Below are 22,017 nucleotides of genomic sequence, written 5' to 3' on the forward strand. Positions count from 1 at the left end.
ACGCCCAGATTTCGTGATCCCCAAAGTCCACCAGGGAGCCAAGTCCGGTGCAGTAGCAGAAAGCCTGTGTTCCATGCTAGCGTGGGCTCTGTCCCACTTACACCAATAGTGGCAGGTGGAAGAGATCCGGGGGTTTTATAGGGGTGGTGATGTCACTGCTTTGGCTGACCCCGATTGGTTGAGTGAGGGCTAGGGTCCAGTTACACAATGACATTCGAAATGGAGGATCAGGAGTTAGCCCCTCCCTGCCCTTTCATTCCCCCCTTGTCTGATGTGCATGAGTGAAATCATTGACTCAGTCCACTTTCTTTAAGGGTATTCTCTGTTCTATTTAAAAATGTTCTTACACTTACCAAGACCCTTAGTACCACAGTTCCCATCAATACTGTCCTTACTGAAGTCCAGTTCCCCTCCTGCAGGCATCAAGTCTCCTCCTGGCCTGTGTGGAGCCCAGGCTAGGGATCTCACGGGTGAGGCTGCTGGTTGCCAGGATCCAGGCAGTTTTCTGTGCAGGAGCTGGGAGTCATGTAGCCAGGTCTGGGTGCCGTCTACTTCAACAGCCGAGGGCGTGCTCAGGGTAACAGTGCAGCGTCCCTTTCAGGTCCTTGGGCAGTGAACTTCCTTACTCACTGAGTCTCCGGGCTGGAAGGGGTGAACAGGGTCTGTGGTGGGCACTGGCAGTGCATCTGGAACAAGCTTATGGGTGGCTCCCTGGGTAAACTGCAGAGTCTGTAAGGACTTTAGCAAGGGAATAGTTACATGATCTCAAAAGGGGGAACCCATCCCAGTAGGGGGTACACCTAGTCCATAAGAGTGCAAAGGGCAGGGGGTTGGTCCAATTTTCACCGGTTTTCAGGACAAATTTAATTAAACTTTTTAGAGTCTTGCTCATGCCTATCCTAAGGCTTGAGCTATACTTTGAGATACCTTGGCTACAAAGGTGGGGCTGTTATCTGATCCTATGACTACTGGCAGCCCGAATCTAGGTATAATCTCCTAGAGTAATTTCTTGACTACTATAGAGGCAGTTTCTGTCCTAGTGGGGTATACTTCAACCTAATCTGAAGTGGCTACAAAAACCAGCATGTACTTGTACCTTAATGCTGTTGGCTTAATCTATGTGAAATCCACCTCCCAGTGCTCTCTTAGGGAATTTCCTTGGGGCCCGAATTCCCAGGGGGCCCCTCTTACCTGGCTTAGCATTTACCTGTGCACAGATAGTACTTCTAGCAACTAGGCTTTTAATTACCTTATCTAAGCTTGGTAGTATCTGTCTCACAGAAGTTCAGAAGTCTTGGTAATGCTTAAGTTGGTAACCTGGTGTCACTGGGCAACTAACATCTGACCTAGAGCCTCTGGGACCAACAGTCTATCAGCTGGTAGGGTCCACCAAACCATCTGGTCCTTTGATGGCTTGCTTTGTTCTGCCAATTCCTCCTCTTGTTCTGTGTAGGAGGGGGTCCATCGTAGGTCGGGGTCCTGTAGGGTTACTAAGGCTTGTTGGTAACCCTCTTTCCCTGTAAATGGCACAGTGTCTCCATCAAAGGGCCTGGATTAAGGCCAAAAGTTCAGGAACTGTGCCCAAATGGTGTGGTCCAGGGTGACTACTGCTGCCCCTGTATATCAGATCCCATCCGTGAACAGTGCCTCGTCTGGCAGTACTGCGTCTGTTACCTCTGTGCAGACATGAATGGGTTCCTCCGGATCGTCATCTGGAAGCAGGCTGGCAGGTTGATGGCCAGTGTCTTCTGGAACCGGACACAGGGCTGGTCTCTCTGGAGCACCTCGAAGGAGGGCCTCCACACCATGGGTTGTTGTCAGGCTAGCTCCTGGCCCAGAGTGCTTACGTATCTGCCTCCTTCACAGCAGTGCTGTGGTGGCCACTGCCCGGAGGCACACTGGCCACCTTGCTGCCACAGGGTCTAGTCTCTTAGGCAGCAGGTCTCTTCCAGGGACCTAGAGCCTGAGTGAGAACCCCTTTGGCAATGCCCCTTACCTCACTCACATAGAGGTGGAAGGGCTTTGCAACGTCTGGCAAGGCTAGGGCAGGTGCTGAGATGAGAGCCTTCTATAGCTCTTCAAAGGCCCATTGTTCCACTTTGGTCCAGTTCAGCAGCTGCATTTCCTCAGTACATGTTCCTTCCGAGGTCCACAGTCCTTTTTGATGTCCAAGGAAAACGGAGTTTGTCCGGTGGCTCCCTGGACCGATGTCTTCTTAGAGGATATGGGTCCCATCGGCTCTGTCAAGACTGAATAGGCTGCTCCAGTGTCCACCAGGAAACTAACAGGTTTGCCTCTCACTTGTAAGGTTACCCTGGGGGCTTAATGGAAAGGGTCTCCGGTCCTGTCAGTCCTCTTCCTCTAAGTTAAAGACCCTTGGAATCCGAGTCTCACATTTTGCTTCTCTAGGTAATCTGCCAGGACATTCTCTCTTTCAGTGCCCCAGCTTCCTACAATAGGCATACTAATTCCTTCCTATTAGTTGCTGGCCTTTTCTCTCTTTCTCTTTTCTCCTTTCTTATCACATGTACAACCTTTACAAAACCCTTTATAATTTCAAATTAACTTTCCAACCTTCTTTCTATATCCTTCAAAAATACATAACCATGCCTCAAATCTTATAGAAAAGGCAAGGGGAGGAGGGAGCAGGTCCAGTACCCTGTTCCCAGGCCTCCAACCGCTTGAAATTTAAACTGCCACATTTTTCCTACAGATACAGATCTCAGATTCTGATAAGCCTGAAATAGGGGAATGGGAGAATTTCTAGCTGCACCTCTAATCCCCCTAACAGAACACAGTGAAAAGTGTCCAAGCAGTCGCTGGGGGTTCTTGGGTCTCATTGGGGTGAAGGGGGTCACAAGGGAATTTCTCTCTTTGTCCCGGCCACCGCTACTCAAGACAACCCCTGGAGGGGATGGACGCTGGGTGGGCGGAGGCAGGGAGTGCGGCTTGGGTTCCAGGTGGCAAAGGAGGTGCTCCCACCCAGGCATTTCCATCTGGCAGTCCACTCTCTGTTCCCACTGGGAAAGGCGCTTGCCTCCTGCTGGTAGGGGAACCGGTGACCCTTATACTGCAATCAGACTCCCTGACCTTTCTGAAAAGCCCCTCTGCTTGAGGGTATTTCCATTAATATTACTGATCTTAAAACTATAACTTAAAAGTTGACACACACACACACACAAGGACCAAGTGGCCCACAAAATATTTTCCTTTTTTTCTAAAGATTTTACAAGGTACTGTAATCATTAATCACATCAAACTTAAATGGCCAATTGAGACAAACAGTAGTTAACTTTAGAATTTGGTCCCTGCTTTTAACCTTTTGGACCCCACTTGTTACAACTTCATACCTTAAACATTTTGTTAGGTGGGCCAATTCCCCTCTGACAGAGAGCAAGCACCCCTGGGAAAAAGGAATCCCAGTGGCCACTCAGGGTTGTTTGCTATGTGTCAGAGCACTCAGCCTTAAACGAATTAAAGATTTCTTTCTTTATTTTTAAAATCAGACCAAACAAGTACTATATCTTGAATTCTTAATTATTTAAGAGAAAACACATTTTATTTTCTCAAAAACAAGTTGCTATACTCTAGGCATTTAGTTACCACAATTATATAACTTCTCCCAATTCAATCCGAATCCCAAAACCTTCAGAGCTCGCAAGTCAAACATCCAGCAGCTCCCCATTAATAAACCTTTATATTTTCAAGAACAAATTCCAAAATCCAACAATTAACTTTAAACCAAGTTTTTTCTGCCTGGGGAAACTGAGAAGCAAACTTGTAGGTATTCACATGTAAATTTGTCCCTTTGCTAGCAAAAGGTCTAGCCATTTAAATGCAAATGAACACATTCTTTAGAGATGGCTGAAGGCGGAAACTGAATTACCTGTTCTAGCGGGGAAGGGTGTGTCCACCCCTTCCTCCATTCAATTTAATATAGCAAACTTACAAGCAAGAGCAAACTGAAACCCTTACTTATACAGACATACAAACAGAGAACACAGAAACAAACAGAGGGCCCCTAAGAACAGTTTTCCAACTCCGTGGAAACAAAACTGAAAGCTAGACATCTGCCTCACACCGACCAGTGGCCCTCTGGTGGCCATCCGACATTGAAAGCTGGCCACTCACTAGAATAGGGGTGTCGAACTCAATCAGAGAAGGGCCAAAATCTAAAATCCAGCCTAAATCGCGGGCCGAATGGTTTACTGAACAGTCATAAACTGACAATGTCATAAACTGACAGCGGAGTGCAGTGATGACAGTGCGGTGTGGGCCACATTGCAAGGCCTGGCGGGCTGGATTTGGCCCGCGGGCCTTGTGTTTGACACATGTGCACTAGAACAACAAGTCTGCCATCGGCCCTTCCGGACCTCCACAACACAGAAAATCACAACAACCAATAAGAAGAGGGCGCCCAACATCAACATTTCAACTCCTTAGAAGAAAAGCCAGACATCGGCCTCACGTGGATCAGCGGAAGTGACCCCCTCATCCTTGGAGAGGATTCCACATCTCTCCTGCCTGAGAGGGGATTCCACGTCCCTTCTGGGAGGTTGGAACGTCTTCCAAATCTCTGACCTGTGGTCTTCCAGCAGTGCATCCACCTAGACCTCTTCAGGCACTACTGACATGAGGGGATTCCACATCCCTCCAGAGCCAGCTCACACAAGCACACAGACACACACACACCTACCGCCGCCAGTCAGGCTCTCCAGATCAGGGTCCCTCAGGGTCTTGGGGATCCCAGACCAGCCCCCAAATATTATGCCCAGATTTCGTGATCCCCAAAGTCCACCAGGGAGCCGAGTCCCATGCAATAGCAGAAAGCCTGTTTTCCATGCTAGCATGGGCTCTGTCCCACTTATACCGACAGTGGCGTGGTGGAAGAGAGCGAGCTTCAACAGATCAAGGAGGTTTATAGGGGTGGTGATGACACTGCTTTGGCTGACCCTGATTGGTTGGGTGAGGGCTAGGGTCCAGTTACACAATGACATTCGAAATGGAGGATCAGGAGTTAAATCCGCCCTGTCCTTTCACCAAGAATTAAATTCTAGTTCAAGGAACTGCTGAGCACCAGTTGGTTGGTCACCATTGTGGATTAAAAGACCACGTGCTAACTTGACTAACTTAGGGAAGGCCCACGTGGAAGGCCCAAACTCTAAGACCTAAGGTAACGACAAAGGATGGTCTGAAATTAAAACTTTAAAAGTAGTGAGGTAGTAGTGAAGATATTGGCCTAGGAGGTAGTCACCTCCTAGGCCAATATCTTCCCTGACAAGGTCAATCTTTACCTTAACTGAGCCAATTATCCCTTTGTATCTACCATGATAACCTATCCTCAAAATATCAGAGTAATATGTAACTTCCTTTTTTTCTTGTCCCCTCAGGGCACAACCAGATGCCCTAGGCACCAGGACAGACACCACTGATTCCTTCATTGTTATTGTTATCATGTTCATTGTTAACTGTTAACTATCCTGCACCCACCTAAGTAAAAGAAGTGTGTGTCTATCGTTTTATTTTTTATCCAATCCCAGAGGTTACCCCATCCCTCCACCCCCACCCACCTTTTGCTTTCTCCCACAGTCCTAATCTACCACCAATGGATTTCATGTAACCCAGGTTTCCTTCTTTGATTGTAATGTACAAAACAGGTGAAAAACTGTCATTTTCCAGAGCATTATCCCAATCCATTGAGATTCTGCTTTCGGCAATTGTCGACAATTTAGCTCAAATAAGCTCACAAAATTTTTTTACAGGTTTGAATGTTTTTACATTAACGCCACAAAAAGGAAGGTCTGAAATTAAATTAAAACTCTAATTAAAAAGCAGTTTATAGTGGGTAGTCATGCCTGTGGTCAGCAAACTGCGGTTTGTGAGCCACATGCGGTTCTTTGGCTCCTTGAGTATGGCTATTCCACAAAATACCATGGCCTGGGCAAGTCTATTTTAAAGAAGGGCATTAGAAGTTTAAGTTTAAAAAATTTGGCTCTCAAATTTCAATCACTGTACTGTTGATATTTGGCTCTGTTGACTAATGAGTTTGCCGACCACTGTCCAAGGCCAGTATCTTCCTTGACAAAGATCAACTTTGATCTTTACTGAGCCTATTGTCTTTTTGCATATAAGATAACATACCAGTGAAATGTCAGGGTAACTTGTAACCTTTCTTTTTCCAGACCCCTCTGGGCACAACCAAATATGCCAGACACTAGTGCAGAAGCTGTTATGCCCAGATTTCATGATTCCCAAAGACCACAAGGGAGCCGAGTCCAATGCAAAAGCAAGAGCCTTTATTCCAGCTAGCTCGAGTCACTCCCACACCCACCCACCGGCGCAGTGGCGAGGTGGAGAGAGTGAGCTTCAACAGGACAAAGGTTGTATAGGGGTCTGGGGCAGGGGGAGGGTTGGACCCCTGAGTTGGCTGACCCTGATTGGGCAAAACCACAAATTCCTTCATTGTTATTGTTAAGTATTGTTGACTGCTAACTATCCTGTTCTCACCTCAGCAAAAGAAGTATGTGTCTCATCATTTTACTTTTTATCCAATCCCAGATGTTTCTCCCATTTACTTTCTCCTGCCTCCCTAATTTACCGTCAATGAATAACCCACTTACATATCCTTCTTTGATTGTAATGTACAAAACAAGGTGAAAAACTGCTATTCTCCTGAGCATTAGCATAATACTTTTGAGATTTTGCTCTCTGGCAATTGTTGACAGTTTGGCTCAAATAAACTCACAAAAATTCTTTACCGATTTGAATGTTGTTTTTTTGTTTGCTTGCTTTTTACATTAACAATTCTCCAGTATTGCACACTAAAAACTGACAGTGACCCTAACTGGTTTGACTCAGTGGATAGAGCATCGGCCTGTGGACCGAAGGGTCCCAGGTTCTATTCTGGTCAAGGGCACATACCTGGGTTGTGGGCTCAATCCCCAATAGGGGGCATACAGGGGGAAGCTGATCAATGATTATCTCTCATCATTGATGTTTTTATCTCTCTCTCTCCCTCTTTCTCTCTGAAATCAATAAAATATATATATTTTAAAAAACAAATGACAGTGATTCTATCTTTGAACCAAATTTCAAGACGGACAAACTGAAAAATTTTATTAAACTAGAGGCCCGGTGCACGAATTTTGTGTGGGAGTGGGGGGGGCGGGTGGTGATGTCCCTCAGCCCAGCCTGCACCTCTCCAATCTAGGACCCTGCAAGGGATTTCTGACTGCCCGCTTAGGCCTGATCCTGGTGAGATTGGGCCTAAACGGGCATTTGGATATCCCTCTCACAATTCAGGACTGCTGGCTCCCAATAACTTGCCTGTCTGCCTTCCTGAATGCCCCTAACCACTCTGCCTGCCAGCCTGATCACCCCCTAACCACTCCCATGCCAGCCTGATTGATGTCTAACTGCCCCCTGCCAGCCTGTTTGCCCCCAACTTCCCTCCTCTGCCAGCCTGCCCTCCCTTGCAGGCCTGGACCCTCCCAACTGCTCTCTCCTGCTGGCTATCTTGTGGTGGCCAACTTGTGTCCACATGGGGGCAGGATCTTTGACCACATGGGGGCAGCAACCTTATGTGTTGGAGTGATGGTCAATCCGTATATTACTCTTTTATTACATAGGATAGAGGCCTGGTGCATGGGTGGGGGCCTGAAGGCTGTCCCAGATCAGGGTGGGAGTTCCCTTGGGGCATGGGGTGGCCTGGGTGAGGGGCCTGTGGTGGTTTGCAGGCCAGCCATGCCCCCTGGCGACCCAAGTGGAGGCCTTGGTATCTGGAGTGGAGCCAAGCCTCCTGCTGGCTCTGTGGCTGCCTCCATTTTCTGTTTGGATTTGTGTACCTTCTATAATTGAAACGTTGTATGTAGCCTGGAGTGGAGGCCCAAGCCTGCTAGGGCAGGCGGAAAGCTTGGCTTCCTCCATTGCCTGGGAAACCCAAGCCTCCCTCCTGCTCTCTGTGGCTGCAGCTATCATAGTTGGGGTTAATTTGCATACTCGCTCTGATTGGCTGGTAAGTATGGCTTTGTGGGCGTGGCTTTGTGGGTGTAGCGGAGGTATGGTCAATTTACATATTACTCTTTTATTATGTAAGATACTAATGTTGTGGGGCAGCCCACAAGAGATGACCACCAGAGACAGAGATCAAAATTTATGAGCTTTTATTAAGCTGGCCAGCGACTACAGTTGCAACACTTCACCACAGTAAAGGCCGAACTGCAGAGCAGAGCACAGGTGTTACAACAAATTTATACTCAGGATCCACAAGAGGGAATTAGGACAGTTACAATGACAACCCAAATGTTACAAAAGCTATTTCAGCTGTTTCGAAGAAACTCGGGCACAGGTACAACGCCTGGGCACTCTGGGCCAGAGGTTGAACCTCCACCTCCCTCCAAACTCCAACCAACCATTGTTCAGTGACCTACTCCACTCCACCTCCCTCTGTCCCAAGGCAGCCTGCCTCCAGGCAGTGGAGGAGCTGTGCAATGTTTGCAGCCCAGAACAATTAACACAAGCCGGCTTTGGCTGTAATGATTATCATAGATACATTCTATCTCTGGCAGTTAAGGTATGAAACTTTTCCAGAGGAATTATGAAGAAAAGCAATTTTCTTATAGAACAAAATCCAGAGGTTTCACAGTAAGCTTTGGAAGGGAATCTGCAAGTAGGGACAGAGCACTCTACTGAGAATTTCACATTCCTCTTCCGGTTCCCCTGGGAGGAGGGGGTGCTCTCACTTGAAAATCACTTCCCAGCATTGGAGGAAGGATACTTTGTGATTCTTCTTAGCACTGCGGAATTTCAAAAGCTCCTCTAAGTATTAGGAGAAGCCATAAGGAACAGAATATACAGCATGGTGCAAAAGCATGCTTACAGTTGTGAATGCTGAGGCTTTATTCTTGTGTTATTATTAATTACTAGAGGCCCGGTGCATGAAATTCATGCACGGGGGGCCTTCAGCCCAGCCTGCACTCTCTCCAATCCAGGATCCCTCTCACAATCCAAGACTACTGGCTCCTAACTGCTCACATGCCTGCCTACCTGATCACCCCTTACTGCCCCCTCTGTCAGCCTAATTGCCCCTCACTGCTCCCCACCCCCGCCAGCCTGGTTGCCCCCAACTGCCCCCCCCCCCGACCTGATCGCCCCACACAGCCTGTGGCTCGGTCATTTGGTTGCCCCTCACTAACCCCCTGCCTGCCTGTTCGCCCACACAGCCTGTTTGGTTGTCTGTTCTGTTGCGATGGTCGGTTAGGCTTTTATCATTATGGATTGTGTGGCCACACACTAGACCTGACAGGCTCAGGGGAGGCCTGCATGGCAGCCTTAAAAACTCAGACACCTGGGGGGTAAGGACACATATGTAATACCTTAATCAATAAAGAAAAAACAGGGGCGGGGGGGTACGGGCAGAGGGTGGAGTGGGGACCAGGTGGAGAGGAGCTATGGGGATGAGGGGGAGGAGAAACAATTATAATAATCTGAACAATAAAGATTTATTTAATAAACAAATAAATAAATAAATAAAGTAAAAAACAAAACAAACAAACAAACAAAAACTCAGACACCTAAAGTATCACATAGAATGGTCTGAAATTAAAACTTTTTAACTAAAAGCACTTTATAACAGGTAGTCATATTCTAGGATAGAATCTTCCCTGATAAAAGTCAATCTTAATTAAACTTGTTTATTGTCTTTTTAAATCTAACATAACATACCTTGGGAATATCAGAGGAACTCCCCTTTTTAAGATCTCTCAGGGCACAGCCAGTACACCAGAGCAGAGACCACAAATCCTCTGCTATACTTACCATGTTATTGTTGACTGTTAACTCTCCTGCACTCACCTTGTAAAAGATGTGTGTGTCTATCCTTTTCCTTTTTATCTAGTCACAGAGCCCTCCCTCCCTACTTTTCTTCCTCCCATTTCCCTAATATATCACCAATGGATTTCATGTAACCCAGTTATGTCTTCTTAAAAAAAAAAATATATATATATATATATATATATATATATATATATATATATATATATATATATTTAAATTTTTATTTCAGGGAGGGAGAGATATAGAAACATTGATGATGAAAGAGAATAATTGATCAGCTGTCTCCTGCATGCCACACAGTATGTGCCCTGACCTGGAATCGAACCATGGCACCATGTAGAGGTATCAGAGTGGGAAGAGAGAAGCAGTGGACCATTCATAAGTCGATGCTGAACCATTGAGCAACATTGGTTGGGCTTCAATTTTGATTGTAATTGAAAAGGAAAATGGGGGAGGGCGGGGTTGCAACCTAGTTCAGGATCTGGTTAAAACTCCAGTCTTACTTCCCTATTGAGCAGAGCTGCAGAGCCTAGCCCCAAGTTCCCACCACAGCTGATCTGGGCAGAGCTCTGGGGACACTCAGGGGCTTTCCTGAGTGCAGTCAGGCTTTGAATCCCAAATTCCCCTGGACTAACAGATCTGCGAAATAAAGGTTAAACTTTCCTCCCTCAGAATGCTAGCTGATCCTTCTCCTATGAATTCTGCCACAACATCTATACTAATAAAAGGGTAATATGCAATTAGACTGGTCGACCAGACATCTTCTGGACATCCAACAGTGGCGGAGGCTGAGGCAGAAGTAGTTAGGGGCAATCAGGCCATCAGGGGAGCAAGCAGTTAGGGGGCAATCAGGCCAGCAGGAGAGGGCAGTTGGGGGTGATCAGGCTGGCAGGGGAGCAGTTAGGCAGCCATCAGGCCAGCATGCAGAGGTGGTTAGAGGTAATCCAGGCAGGCAAGCAGTAAGGAGCCAGTGGTCCCGAATTGTGAGGGGGTGTCCGACTGCTGGGATCGGGCCTAAACCGGCAGTTGGACATCCCCTGAAGGGTCCCAGATTGGAGAGGGTGGAGGCCGGGCTAAGGGACATCCCCCTTCCCATGCATGAAGTTCATGTTCCAGGCCTCTAGTAATCTTATCTAATAAAGAGGAAATATGCTAATTGCCCCTCAGGCTGTCGCAAAGATGGCGGAGCCCATATCCAATAAGGAGGGAATGTGTTAATTGACTGTCCTGTCCTCAAAGATGGCAGCGCCCACAGCCACAAGATGGTGGTGCCTAGTACCCTCAGCCCTGCTGGGGCAGCAGGTGCGCTTCAAAGCCGAGCCCTCCCCAGGCAGGTCTGGCTGCTCTGCACGCCTGTCTTGGGGAGTCTCCCAGTCCCCTTAGCCCCCCAGCTGCCCAGTGCCGGCCCGAGATGCAGGCAAGCCTCAGATGTCAGCTGCCTAGCCGCCCAGAGCCACCTAAGACTCAGGTAACCAGGACTGGCCAAGGCTTGCACTGCCAGCAGTGGCAGCAGCAGAGGTGTGATGGGGCATTGCCTTCCTCTGATCGCCAGGTCACTTCCTGCCCCTGAGGGCTCCAGACTGTGAGAGGGGTCAGGCTGGGCTGAGGGACTCCCCCCACTCCAGTGTATGAATGCACTGGGCCTTTAGTGTATAAAATAAGATGCAAAACTTCCATTCTCTGGAACACTTTCTCAATCTATTGAGCTTTTGCTTTCTGCCAATTATCGACAGTTTGACTCAAGTAAATTCACAAAAATTCTCTACAGGTTTGAATGTTTCTTCAACTGTGTCGGATAAACAAACAACTGTAAACTTATGCTCCACCCTGTTACATGAATCATAAAAACAGTGACACCTGACTGGTTTGGCTCAGTGGATAGAGTGTCAGGCTGTGGACTGAAAGGTCCCAGGTTTGATTTCAGTCAAGGGCATGTACCTTGGTTGTGGGCACATTTCCGGTGGGGAGTGTGCAGGAGGCAGCTGATCGATGTTTCTCTCTCATTGATGTTTCTAACTCTTTATCCCTCTCCCTTCCTCTCTGTAAAAAAATCAAAAATATATTTTGAAATAAAATAAAATGAAAACAGTGACACCCATAATGTATTTGTCATACTTCTTACCAGAGTGCTTTTGCCCCGCCTCAATCAAATACTACCTTTTTCATTCTGACTTTCACTGTCCAGGACAGGACCCACTTGAAATGTGGCTAGTGCAAAACGAGACTAAAATACACACTAAATTTTGGCCCTTGCTTCGCTGCCCCACTGTCCGGCCCATCGAACCCATGACAGGCTGACCCACTACGAACAAATCTGCCTGGCTCTCGAATGCACCATGTCTGGTTCCTCCAGCATCACCACTTTGAAGAAAGTGCTTCAATAGCTCCAGCTGGAGGTGGGACTAAACTCTTGAAGGTCTACCAGACTACTGCAGATTTGAAACAATTCTGTCAGTAAAATGCTCAATAAGACACCCTGCTGACAGGAGCGTCTTTAGGTATCAATCCCTTCAGACCCCAGAAAGTCTATTCCTCTTTATAGTGAAATGAATCTTTGAAGGCATTCCAAACTACTTTTCTTGAACCAGTGACTATTCAAAGAGAGCTAAATTTGAAGCCTGTACAAAAAGTTAACCCTATAACATGTGCCATACTGTCAGGGGCAGAAATAGATATTGGGAACTAGGTTTGGGAAATAATATTAATCATGCCCTGTAAACCATGACTGCCTTATGCTGGTTATAAAGAAAGGACATTTTAACCTGGCTGAGAATTGTAAGCCCCTGGGACCTGGCAGTCAATCTTGGACCTGGGAGTCTACCTTGGAATGTGGTTCATTCTCACTCAAGATCTGCCTATTATGGAAAGATTAACAACCTTATAGCCCAAACAGTGGAGTCCCACCCAAGTCTGATTCGCTTGTTTTCCCAAGCCTGTAATCTCTTCTTCCCCATGTAATCCTTGTCCTACCCTTTATAAGCAGCTGATTTATGAGGGGAGGGGGAGGCTATGGAGCAGATTTTTGTGGGTGACCTGCTGTTCTCCCATACTGTCACCATTATTGTATGATTGCATGCTCATGTATGATTCAAACCTGTCTTTGCTTAATTGGCTCAAGTAGTGACAGGCAACCCGGACCCATTGGTTGTCCGGTTTCAATCCCACTTCTAGGAATATATCCTAAGAAACCTGAAACATCAATCATAAAGAATGTTTGCCCACTATGTTCATAGCAGCACAATATACAATAGCTAAGATATGGAAACAGCCCAAGTGCCCATGAAGTAGGTAAGAAAGCTGTGGGACATTTATACAATGGAATACTATGCAACAGTAAGAAAGAAAAATCTCTTACTCTTTTAGACAACATGGAGAGACCTGGAGAGTATTATGCAAATAATATCTGTTCATCCCACCTCCTCCTTCTCTTTTACTCTCTCTAAAAACCAATGGAAAAAAATATTCTTAGTTGAGGATTAAAAAAACAACAATGCTTAAACCCAAGGAGATATTTAGGGGAAAGGAATTAAACCTAAGAACCTATTGTTTCTCAGGTGCTGTGCTAAGTACTTTTCACAAATTATTTCCTTTCATCCCTATGACAGGTTGGCATTATAAACCTATTTTTTACAGGTGAAGAAATCGAGGCTGTGAGAGGGTAATTTAAGATCATCAGTCATCAGTAGCTTCAAGATTGGAACCCAACCTCTTTTAAAGGAGTGAGGATTTTGAAATAGACAAGAATGTGGCTCCCAGAGCCAACTACTTTCCCCTGCTGTTTCCCTTTCTGACTTTCTATCTGCCCCTTGAAGCCCACTGATGAGTACATTATGCCAAACACTAAACAGGGAGGTCTGTTCTCATTATACTAGTAATTGTGAAAAAATCTGCACATAGCACAACACTCATGCATTTCCCCAACATGACAATATTAATAATATGGGAAGACTGCTCTGTGAAGAGGCCAGCTTTACAGAGAGCAGTGTAGCAGGAATGTGGAAAATGAACATAAAAATCACATGTATGTTCCAGAGAGTGTCCTTGACAGAAAACATCCAAACGTGGCATATAGGACAGTCTCCAGTCTCCTGGATGGCCCACAGCCAAATGCTTGTTGCTGTGCTGGTGTCACACTGGGGCCACCTCTGGTGGGGAGAGGGAAACTCTCCCTTCCTAACTTGGGTCCCAAGGTAAACCCCATGAGGCCAGGAGTGTTTTCACCACTAGATCTAGTTCCTCAAAGCCTCTTATCTCTTCCCATATATTTATTCCCATTTTCTAGTGGTTCTTCAAATCTCTAAACACTTCCCTCAAATATTTACTTTGTCTCCTTTTTCTTTAGGCAGAACAGGTTTAAAACAAACAAAATATTTTTACTGGGTATATTTGTATTTCTCATTCTGAAAGGGAAACAGACTACTCTGAGAAATGAGTTAAAATGGAGAAAACATATGGTAAATGCATTCAATTCTTATTAAATTCAGATACATATATAGCAGCTGCTTCTTTCACGATTTACACATTGAAAAAAGTGTGCAGTGTGTTTATTTTCATGTCAGCTTGATGTCAACTTAAAATATAACATGAGTTTGTCTACATGTTTTACCTCTTTTCCTAGCATTCCTTTAACACTTAAATATAACCCATTTCCTTAACTGTTAGCCCTCATCACATTTCAGTCAGAACAGTGAACTCCTCATATATGTTCTAACCAATGAAGTTGGAAAGTAAATTTGGTAGCAACACTCTAACTTTAGTTGTATTCCAAACACTTAAAGGAAATAAACACATCATATCAGGGTTGCTATGGTTAAATACTGCTTCTTTTTTTAAATATGTTTATTGACTTCAGAGAGGAAGGGAGAAGGCGAGAGATAGAAACATTATGATGAGAGAGAATCATTGACCGGCTGCTTCCTGCATGCCGCTCACTGGGGATCAAGCCCACAACCCAGGCATGTGCCCTTGGCCAGAATCAAACCTAGGGCCCTTCAGTCTAGCTAGGGCACTACATGTTTTATATTTATTTTCTAACTAGAGATCTGATGCACGAAATTTGTACACGGAGGGTGGGGGGGTGTCCCTCAGCCCAGCCTGCACCCTCTCCAATCTGGGATCCTTCGAGGGATGTCCGATTGTCCATTTAAACGGGAAGTTGGACAACCTTCTCACAATCCAGGACTGCTGGCTCCCAACTGCTCTCCTGCCTGCCTTCCTGATTGCCCCTAACCACTCCCCTGCCAACCTGATTGATGCCTAACTACTCCTCTGCCAGCCTGTTTGCCCCCAACTTCCCTCCTCTGCTGGCCTGGTCACCCCTAACTGCCCTCCAATGCAGGGTTGATCACCTCCAACTGTCCTCCCCTGCTGGCCATCTTGTGTCCACATGGGGGCAGGATCTTTGACATGGGGGCAGCTATCTTGATCTTATGTGTTGGAGTGATGGTCAATCTGCATATTACTCTTTTATTAGATAGGATAGAGGTCTGGTGCACAGTTAGGGGCCAGCTGGTTTGCCCTAAAGGGTGTCCTGGATCAGGGTTGGGGTTCCCTTGGGGCTTGGGACGGCCTGAGTGAGGGGCCTGTGGTGGTTAGCAGGCCAGCCACTCACCCTGGCGACCCAAGTGGAGGCCCTGGTATCTGGAATTTATTTACCTTCTACAACTGAAACTTTGTAGCCTGGAGTGGAACTAAGCCTCCTGCTGCTCTGTGGCCAGCAGCCATTTCTTTTGAGGTTTGTGTATCTTCTATAATTGAAACTTTATAGCCTTAAGCAGAGGCCTGGGCCAGCCAGGGTGTGTGGAAAGCTTTGCTTCCTCCATTGCCGGGGGCAACCCTAGCCTCCCACTCTTTCCAGCTCCATGGCTGCTGCCATTTCTGTTGGAATTTGTTTACCTTCTGTAATTGAAACTTTGTAGCCTTGAGTGGAGGCCTAGGCCGGCAAGGGCAGGCAGAAAGCTTGGTTTCCTCCATTGCCTGGGAAACCCAAGTCTCCTTCCTGCTTATTGTGGTTGTAGCCATCTTGATTAGATTTATTTGCATACTCGCTCTGATTGGCTGGTGGGCGTGGCTTTGTGTGCGTGGCTTGTAGGTGTAGTAAAGTGATGGTTAATTTGCATATTAGTCTTTTATTAGGTAGGATTGTGATTCAATGAACTACCGTGTTTCCCGGAAAATAAGACATCCTCCGAAAATAAGACCTACTTACAGGTTTCCTTCTGAATGAAATATAAGGCATCCCTTGAAAATAAGGCCCCCCTAGGCTCTGTCTCAGAATGCTATTGCTAAACATGAGAGATTTGGTCCACTAATTCTGAAAGAAATGGAGTCACAAGAAATTCACCAGGAAATTCAGGAATTGGATTGTTATGATGATGTTCCAGAAGATGATGACATGATTGTCATTGAATAAATGAGTAAATTCTTGATACTGTAGGATTCACAGTTTGTCTGGTTTGTGTTGACAACTACTGTACTACCGTACTGTATACAGGTAATAAATTTCCTTTATTTTCATTTAACAATAAATGTGTACCGTATTCTTCTTCATGGAAAAATAAGACATCCCCTGAAAATAAGACCTAGCGCATCTTTGGGAGCAAAAATTAATATAAGACACTGTCTTATTTAACCTCTGTTGGCAGGCTGGGCCCCTTCCCAAGCCTAAAGCCTCTGCCTGATGGCCGGCTGGGAGTGACCTGGGTGCCGAGGAGGTTCCCCAGACCCAGGTATGTATGCAAATTAGCCGCCATCTTTGTTGGGTTAATTTTCATACTCACTCTGATTGGCTGTGGGAGTAGCAAAGGTATGATCAATTTACATGTTTCTCTATTATTAGGTAAGATGTGCAATAATTTTGTTTTGTATTAGTCTTGTCTCCCCATTTAGAAGGTAACCTATTTGATGAATGAGGTCTGTTTCTTCAAAAAAAAAGCATTCCAAAGCTTAATTAATAGATGCTTGATCATTATGTTAATTATAATGGTATTATACATTCAAGAAAGGAGAAGCTTTAGCATCTGTATGCTTTCTGGTACTGATCTAAGGCAGTGATTGTTAATTTTTTGGGAGGGTCATGGACCCTGCTGAGAAGCTGATAGAATCTGTGGACTTTCTCCCAGAAAAATGGCACAAAATTACACAAAAATTGTTGCATACAATTTCTAGTATGAGCCTTGGACTAGGATCCTTTACCTAAAGTGTTATCTTTTAAAATTCCCTAAAGCAACAAATGCATTTTATTTTTTTCAACTGGTGTGTTTCCTTGGTACATCTTGGAGGATAGACAATTACAGCAAACAGTTAAGATGTGATTATCCACAAAGTTTACAAAAACTATAAATGTGATGCTAGAACTCAAGGGCAGGCTGATAATGAGAACACCTGGCCCTGAGACTTAGTCCATCCTGGGTCTGAGCTGTGAAGACCACCTTGTCAAGAACAGCAGAAGTTCGGGGGCAAAGTAACAAACTCTGGAAGACAAGTTGATGCAGACACATGGCCCAGGCACTCTGGTGGGAGCAGAAGAGAGAGAATACCTGGAAGACACAGAAGAACTGCAGGGCTTGGGATTTTGACCTCTCACCTCTTACAACTTTTATTCTCAAGAAAGGAGACACGTGCAATTGCATAAAATCACTAACACTTGTAACTGACTTACAGCTAAGGCAATGTTGGCATATGTGCTCCATTTCTTCTTCTTTTTTAAAAGAATCATTTTTTCCATCATCATTTATTTCTTCCATATCCTTTTACACCTCCACTGCCCTATTCCCTCCCATGTGCTCCATTTCTTAAGACATTTAGCATCTTAAATATGCTTATTATTTAGGATAAATTTATCTATAATTTTACTTAGAATATTAAAAAATCATATTTTAACTTCTTTTATTTACAGGTGGATTTTCATTTCCAAAAAACAATCTTGAGAGCCTGAAGGAACCTTTCAAATCATCTGTCAGAATGCTTTTTAATCAACTTTTCAATGCCCTTCTCAGATATTCTTTAAAAATTAAATTTAACTATTGCAGATTATATTTTTTCATAACTTAATCATGCTCTTCTTTACTATTCTCATGACCACATGCCATATTATGACTAAGAAATAAAAGGGCATGTATCAAATGAGGGTATTGTAGAATGTAGAAAGAGTTAAAAAACAACAAAAAACAATGTCTTTATTTGTTACATAATCACTGTTTTCCCACCTTTTCCTTCATGCGTCCTGGTTTCTATTTAAATTGAGGGTCCAAGTATTCTACATGCCCAAAGACATTTAAGACTACTGGCCACAGAGGTGAGACAGAGGACACAATTCTGAAGATTAAACACCATTTGCTATGGGTCCTCCACTTCCACTCCTGAAAAGTATCACAAGATCAATTAACCAAATGAAATCACTAACACAAAGTAGAAACACCTGAAAAATTATCCTTATATGTTAAACTGGACTTTTTATCTGTAGCAAAATTTCCTACTAGAACTCTAAGGGATCCAAAAGCCTTATTAGTTGAAAGGCAGCTCAAGTGAATCAAGGTCAGTGTTGGTTGAATCTTGGTTTTCCTCAGTTTGTAAGAATGGTAATAGCTTAGATTCTTCCCATGGGTTCAGTTTTTCCACCAAACCCTTTATTTAAAGTGATCCTAAAAGATTACAAAGTATCAGATGGGCCACTTAACATTTCCGGAGAAGTAAAACCTGTGTCATTTAGCTTATTATCTGCTCTTGTCTAGAGTTGAAAGTGAAAAATGGTATCTTCCTTGTAAAAGATATCTTCCAAAAGCTAGATGTAGATTGTAGCATAGGAGAAGGAACAGAATTTTTTGTAAAAATATACGGAGTGTCTTAGTCTGTTAAATGGCAGGTAATGAGAGTCAAATTTTCCACCAACATTTAAAGATGAATCTTTGATAATTTCAGAGTAAAACCAGGATAGATGATGATCAAAGCTCATACGGTATTATTCATTCTTCTCTTCATTGTTATTTCTGAAATTCTATCTTTTTCTTCTTCCAAAATAAATTTTAGCCCATGGCTAAATGTTAAGTCACATTTCTCCCTTTCGTTTACATTGATATGACTTTGTCTCAGTAAATTAAAGTTTGGTACCAAATTGAAAATCCTTTTTTGGCCTCCTCTACTTATTCTTTGTTGAGTATACTGTAAGACATTCATTGGGATATGCCCAGTTTAAGTAAGCAGCTTCCAGAGATACTTGTTTCTCTTTCTATGATTAAATCTGGGTTCTCAGCTGGAGGTGAAAAACCTTCATTTTCTATCAATAACTTCTCCTCTATTAATGTTTCTGAACTGCTTTCTGGTCCCCATGCTGCTTCAGAAATGGAGATCAATTGAATCAATTAGCCCTTGCCAGCTTTTGCCATCTATCTTTCTTTGGTCTCTGTTCACAGATAAACTTATGAGGTCCCTCAGGCCAGCTACCAGAATAGAGTTATCCATCAGAGCTCAGTTGTAATTCTTCAACAGATAAATTATTTGAGGGAAGAAAAAAGCTCAATTGTTTTTAGTTGTATTTACTTCTTGTTCCTTTCCTAAAACTTTATCTGATGTTCTGGATCCATACTGACAGCACATAATTGTGTCTTTCAGAAGAATTTTACCTACCATCTCTCTTTTGCATAGATGAGCCTGGAGTTTCCATCAGATTGGTCATGGATGTCTCATACCATCGAATGCACATTTCCAATTTGCTTTTCTACCTTCATGCCAGAGTAGCCATACTTTTTACACAGGAAAGGTCTGAGTAACTGACAGATAAGGAGCAGAGTTCTTCTTTGGCCTCAATCACAAACAGAAACAAGTTATCATCCTTAGAGAGGTAATTCTTTGGTGTATTGGCCAATTCACTTACAGACATACTGTTTGGAACACTGACACAGGCATTTATGTTTTCCCGTCTTTCATCTTTATTGCCATTCCCTGAATCTCCCAGTTTGTTTCCCAGACCACCAGTGAAAGTACATCCTAATTCTCTTTTCGTCACTTCCAAGTATTCCCCAAAACTCTGTGATGGGACCTGATCTGCTGGCATAAGATAACCTAGGATTTCAAATGAATTTACTCTGACTGCTGGAGGCAAAAACCTACAAGTAGTCAGCAGAAGGCTGATGTACTTTGGGCTTTAGCAAGGGGTAAAAGCTATTATCTGATTGTTCTGTCAAGATAGTGGTGGCTGAAGGCAATCTCCTAACCTGATAATCTTTTACTGTTTACCAAACCTTACTTTTGATATGTCTGTTTTGTTTGCTAAAGGGAAAATGTATATTCTAGTAAATAAAAAGCGATGAATCCAGACATTCGGGGAGCCATTTCACTATAGAAGGCACTCCACCTGGTTACCCCACTGCCTTCCAAGTTTACATTTATTGTCTAGTATATCCATTTGCACGTGGCCCCTTCTCCAGATTCTGAATCCTTTTTGCAAAAGGTTGCAGCATTTCTGGCACCTCAAAACGGACTAAAGAAGATTCGCTGGATCAAAGAAAGGAAATTCACCTGGAGAGGTGAGGATCACCGAAAAGGGGAGATTCACTGCGTGCAAAACTTGCACCAAGCTTTGGAAGTCGTGGTCTGAAGTGAGTGGGAACATCTTTTGTTTCAAGCCAGGCTATAATTGGGAAGAATTTGATTAAAAGGCAAAAATATCATTGTAAAGTTTAGCTTGTATGCTCAAGAATAAAGAAATTAAAATGTCAAAAGGTACTCTCTTAAATCAGGCTCCAGAAAAATGAGCACCCTTGTCATCTTTAACTATGTGGGTTCTTGTTCAAATTGCATTATGTCTAATTCATATTGGGGATCAAAAGTCTGTAATAACTAAAAAGGCTCCCCAATCCTCCACCTCAGGTGTGGAGAGGCTCAACAGCTGGAGAGGGTGGAGTTGCCAGTCCTCTCACAAAAGGACTCTTTGATGCTTTGTCTGAAAATTACCATATAATGGCTTGGGACAGGCAGATTTCAGTTAAAATAACTTTAAAAACTAGTCACTGCTATGGAAAGATCCAGGAAAAGAAGTTTGATTTATTAAGTCTTGTCTATATATTCTGTTGATTATTGTTTTATCTGTCTTTGTTGTTTATTGTTAGTCTATTAAGCATGCCTTTAATTTAATAAGAAAAGAAACCTAGGTGGCCAGGCCGTTTACTGAATTTCCCCAGAGCAAACAGGATGTGGAGTGGGGAGACATGTGGCTGAGGGTACCTGTCCTAGGAGACAAAAGGAGGTAGAGATAACAAAAAGAAAAAAAGCCCCAGCCCATTAATTATTAGGTCTTTTGGTGATCCTGTAAAATGGATGCCCACTCTTGAGAGTGCTATTAAAAGTCTCATTTTCACCATGTTCCTATTTGCTATTTCCCAGTCCATCATTTAAAATTTGGCAGAATTTAGGGAGGATATGATGGCTTCTTAAACTGAGCTCATTTTCTTTACAGATGTTATAGAATAAACCCAAGACTGTTTTTTCTCTAAAAGATGGCAAAATGACACAAGGAAAATATACAGGCTGGATTTGGGCAACAAGAGTAATGTTTCCATAATAAAGAGTTGTTATTAAATAATAATGGACCACATTCCAAGGTTAACATTAAGGCCATTGAAAGTCAGTAAGTTATCTCTGCTACAGAATTTACTAAAGAAAATTCTTTGGACAATAATATCTGGCTTTAAAATCTCAAAATTGTTAAAACACAAATAAATGTAACTAAAATGAAAGATTTGTGTTGGAGCTTTTCAGTGGTAAGCATAGGTATGATGATAGTGGGGGTCCAGTAGCCCTGGGGAGACTGGCTTCATTCTTTGTTGAAGGAGGGAGCCAGCCGAGTTTCCCACAGCAGTAACCTTAGGTGTTATCTCTAAGGAAGAATGTGGTGGTTTTAAAATTCAAATAGCTACTAGGTCTACTTCCAAAGTCTTTGACAACTTAAAACTTTGGAGTTTGCTGAATTAAATAATAAAAATTATTAAATATATAGATATTTTAAAATAACAAAATACTGAATATTAATCTGAGTTTGCCTCATATGAAAAATCTAGAGGACAAAATTGAATCTATTAATTAAATATATCTTGTATTTTATTTGAAATATATCCTTAAAAGTGTGAAGGTATTACTAATCTAAGAGATGCTAAGTATTTAACTTGCTGCCTAAAATTTAAGACTTCT

This window comes from Pipistrellus hanaki, assembly GCF_964339955.1.
Source record: "Pipistrellus hanaki genome assembly, chromosome: 3".
Taxonomy (NCBI): domain Eukaryota; kingdom Metazoa; phylum Chordata; class Mammalia; order Chiroptera; family Vespertilionidae; genus Pipistrellus; species Pipistrellus hanaki.